Source organism: Macrobrachium rosenbergii, chromosome 19 (genome assembly GCF_040412425.1).
Source record: "Macrobrachium rosenbergii isolate ZJJX-2024 chromosome 19, ASM4041242v1, whole genome shotgun sequence".
Classification (NCBI taxonomy): Eukaryota; Metazoa; Arthropoda; class Malacostraca; order Decapoda; family Palaemonidae; genus Macrobrachium; species Macrobrachium rosenbergii.
The window spans coordinates 3,471,657-3,476,177 of record NC_089759.1 but is presented as its reverse complement, the minus strand read 5'-3'; the positions used below and the strand labels follow the sequence as shown (position 1 = coordinate 3,476,177).

General features: G+C 37.5%; 1 protein-coding gene across 2 annotated transcripts in view; it reads left to right on the top strand.

Moving 5' to 3' along the window:
- The first annotated feature begins 683 nt into the window (after nt 1-683).
- The window catches only part of LOC136848565 (cholinesterase-like), a 74,159-nt gene continuing 70,321 nt past the window's right edge, over nt 684-4,521 (top strand). For both annotated transcript variants that reach the window (XM_067120854.1, XM_067120853.1), the window contains exon 1: nt 684-876. The gene's annotated coding sequence lies outside the window, so the exon portion shown is untranslated. The remainder of the gene's footprint in view (nt 877-4,521) is intronic.

The window sequence follows — 4,521 nt, the reverse complement described above, 5'->3', positions numbered from 1 at the left end:
ATGAAATCCTTTTTACTATATTAAAACATTTAGAGAGGAATACTTCTCAGAAGCCCAGTTTCAGAGGTAAGGGCAAATACCTTTTTTTGATACCCTTGCTAAAAAAAAAATCGTTGGTTCAAATGAAATATGGAGACGTTGAATAGGTTAAAGTCATTCGAAAACTCCTTCCAAAGGCTTCTTCTTCTAAAGAAACTGAATTAAGTGAGCTTTGAATTTTTAAGTCCGGTGGCACATTTTAGCTTCAGGAAATCGTACGAGTGACTGAGTTGGGAAACCTAATTTATATAGTTTCAGTAGGAATTTTAATAAGATTTCTGTGCCAAGAGCCGTATCCTATTTAGTCTGAAAAGGCAACAGACTTTTATCAGCTTGAGCCTGATAAGTTTAGCCGCCTCCACCCCCTAAAGCCCTAGCTACTGGCGTTCCAACACAGCGCAGCGCGAACTCCCATTCAAGCAGGTGGAAACTTAATTAGGCCAGCCCTGCCCCACACCCCGTGTATGTGTCCATTATGAAGTGACAAGAGCAGGTTAGGGTGGGGGACGGGGAGAAGGATGAAGGGGGAAGTGAGAAGTCATCAACCCACCCATATGCTTTCTCTCCCCAACCCGTGACCTCCGCCCAAACCCGTTCGTTCTTCCTCTGGCCTCTTTGTACAGTATCCTTCCACCCACCCAAATAGTGTTGCACTGACTGGGTTCATGTTTAGTTGCCGCCGCTGTTAGTGGTGGAATGATCTGACCTGGTCCTCTGTGGTGGTGACCTCGTGGATATTTCGTGGATATTTTGTTCGTTTGAGTCCTGATATTTTTAGGATGTGACTCCCTGTAGCACGCGTCTGCTCCTTGGAGGTCCTTGGACTCAGTGACATAGGTGAGTCCATCAAATTCAGTATTTGGGACGTCTGAATATTTAGTTTCATCTGCCGCAGGGATGCATGCAGCAGGTATCTGAGATTAGGGGAACATTTGTTCAGTTTAATTCCCACTTTTCATCACAGCTTAAGACGCATAGAGCATTTGACATGACAATATAGAGCCATGCTGATATAGTTAACTATAACTGATGGCCAATACTGATTATGATAGAGAATTAGGACCAGATGGGGCTATTACAACCTATTACAACTAAAGGCACATGCAGCATTTGACATGATAGTCTAGAACCATACAGATATAATTAACTATAACTGGTGACCAATACTGATTATGATTGAGAATTACGGCCAAATAGGGCCAGAAGTTATTACAACCTAATCAGACCTTTAAAAGCACATGCATCCTCGCCATATATTAGTTTTCTGAAGAGAAAACTATTGTGCCGACTTTGTCTGTCCGCTAAGGCTAGAGGGCTGCAGATTGGTATGTTGATAATCCACCCTCTAATCATCAAATATACCAAATTGCAGCCCTCTAGCATCAGTAGTTTATATTTCATTTAAGGTTAAAGTTAGCCATAATCGTACTTCTGGCAACGATATAGGCCAGGCCACCACAGGCCGTGGTTAAAGTTTCACGGGCCGCGGCTCATATAGCGTTATACCGGGACAACCAAAAGATAGATCTATTTTCGGTGGACTTGGTTATACGCTGCCGCATTTATTACTTGTTTTTTTTTTTTCGACTGAAATTAAAATGAGCCAAATTTATATGAGCGGCGCCATAAACCTACTCCAGCCTAGAGGCTCAATTAATCTACCTGACCTTGTACCTGTCCCGTTTTCGTTAATGGCGATTAAATAGGATTTTTTGTCCCCCGCTGGGCGGAATGTATTAATGAAATATTAACCTTCCCCCCCATACACGAGGCGCACGTATATATGATATTTAATTGGGGTTACTGTAATACGTAACGCTAGCAGACTAACACCATATTTTATCGCTTTGCTTCGACAGTTTTCGGAAAGGGGTGTATGATGGCATGTAACTAAAATAATAATAATAATAATAATAATAATAATAATAATAAATAATAATAATAATAATAATAATAATAGTAATAATAATAATAACGGTATTCACTCCGACGGTATTGTAAATATATATTTAAACATATTTGCATTTACGTCAGAGCCAGTGCAAATATTTTCACAATTTTAGTGAATCTTAAGATTATGATGAATATTTCTATCTACATAATAGTGAAAACGATAATAATATTATGGACTAGAAATATATATATATATATATATATATATATATATATATATATATATATATATATATATATATATATATATATTATATCTATATGAAGTAGGGAATATATATAGAAAAGAAAAATTTTACTGCCACTGTATAGTTTTATTATATTTATCTTTCACTAATTATGAAACAGAAACTATCTTTGAAGTTATTAATTATCTGCAAGAAACTGCGATGATAATAAGCAACGGTAGGTCTGGTCATGTCTTGTAAGGGTGACCACAAGTGAATACCAGTACCTTCAACTTGATAGTCAATGCTTAGAAGAGATGCAAGTATCCTTAATATATATATATGTATATATATATATATATATATATATATATATATATATATATATATATGTGTGTGTGTGTGTGTGTGTGTGTGTGTGTGTGTGTGTGTGTGTGTGTGTGTGTGTTGTGTTGTGTATGTGTGTGTGTATGTGTGTCAGTTTGTTTTTGTGTGATTGTGTGTCCTTAAAACCGCGTAAAATTGGTGACCTTATACTACTTATGCCCTGTTTTTTTTTTATCCTGTTATTACAACATTGCACCACAAGATGGCGTATTGGTCACGGACGAGCGTATAGCGTGTACCTGAACAATGCCAGCTTAACAATAGCGACCGTAACAGAGCCACCAAACAAAGGGTGAGGAAAATGACGTTGCTAAAATATTAACATTTCCGAACTGTGGACAAAATATGACGATACCTCATGACCTTTTAGAATACTGTAATGAAGAGCCCTGTATGTACTCGTTTAGCTTAATGGTATTTTGACTGAAAACTAGTCTGTCCTCATGATCCAGTTCTGCACTGTGAATAGAATCGAGTTTGCCGGAAAATTCTCTAAGAGTAGGGCCCAGTCTGTCTGAATATTCTCTTGACTTCTTTCAGATGAACGCCTTCATATTCTTTGGAAACTTGAGTTTCATGTCAATGGCCCCTGTGGTGGGCTTGTTCCACGTGAAAAGGGTTCATCTTCTGAATAATAATAATAATAATAATAATAATAATAATAATAATAATAATAATAATAATAATAATAATAATAATAATAAGAGTAGAACCCATTCTGTCTGAATAATCTCTAAGAGTAGGAACTAGTCAGTCTGAATATACTCCAAGAGTAGAAACCAGTCTAGGTGTTCTCTAAGAGTAGGACCCAGTCTGTCTGAATATTCTCTTAAAGCAGAACCCAGTATGTCTGAACATTCTCTAGGAATAGAACAAGTCTGTTTAAATATTCTTTAAATATTCTCTAAGAGGAGGACCTAGTTTTTCTGAATATTCTTCAAGAGCAGAACCCAGTCTGTCTGAATATTCTCTAAGAGCAGAACCCAGTCTGTCTGAATAATCTCTAAGAGTAGAAACCAGTCAGTCTGTATATTCTCCAAGAGTAGAACCCAGTATGTCTGAACATTCTCTCAGAGCAGATCCCAGTCTGTCTGAACATTTTCTAAGGTAGAACCCAGTCTGTCTGAATATTCTCTAAGAATAGAAACTAGTTTTTCTGAATATTCTCCAAGAGCAGAACCCAATCTGTCTGAACATTCTCTAAGAGCAGAACATAGTCTGTCAGAATATTCTCTAAGAGTCGAACCCAGTCTGTCAGAATATTCTCCAAGAGTAGGACCAAGTCTGTCTGAGCGTTCTCTAAGAGTAGATCACATTCTGTCTGGACATTCTCTAAGAGTAGACTCCAGTCTGTCTGAACATTCTCCAAGAGTACGACCCAGTCTACAGTCTGTCTAAATATTCTCTAAGGGTAGATCCCAGTCTGTCTTAACATTCTCTCAGAGTAGATGCCAATCTGACATTCTCTAAGAGTAGAACCCAGTCTGTCTGAACAGTCTGTCAGAGTAGATCTCAGTCTGTCTGAACATTCTCTAAGAACACAGTCTGTCTAAATATTCTCTAAGGGTAGAACCCAGTCTGTCTGGACATTCTCCAAGAGTAGATCCCAGACTGTCTGAACATTCTCTAATAGTACAACACAGCCTGTCTAAATATTATCTCAGAGTAGATCCCAGTCTGTCTGAACTTTCTCCAAGAGTAGAACCCAGTCTATCTAAATATTCATTTCTTTGACGAAACAGTGTAGAACTTTAACAAGTTGATTGATGATTTTTTAAGTTGCATAGCTCTAATTATAAATTACCATCTGTCGCAGTGATAAAAAATTTGTCATGTTTACCTCTGCTTGAAGTTCTATCAACTTTCCATGGAATAGTTGCTGCTGGAAGAGAATATCCAGCTTTTTACGAATACAATACCACTTTACCACGACTGGCGAAAAAATTTTTTTTTTTCATCCTGATACAGAATACTG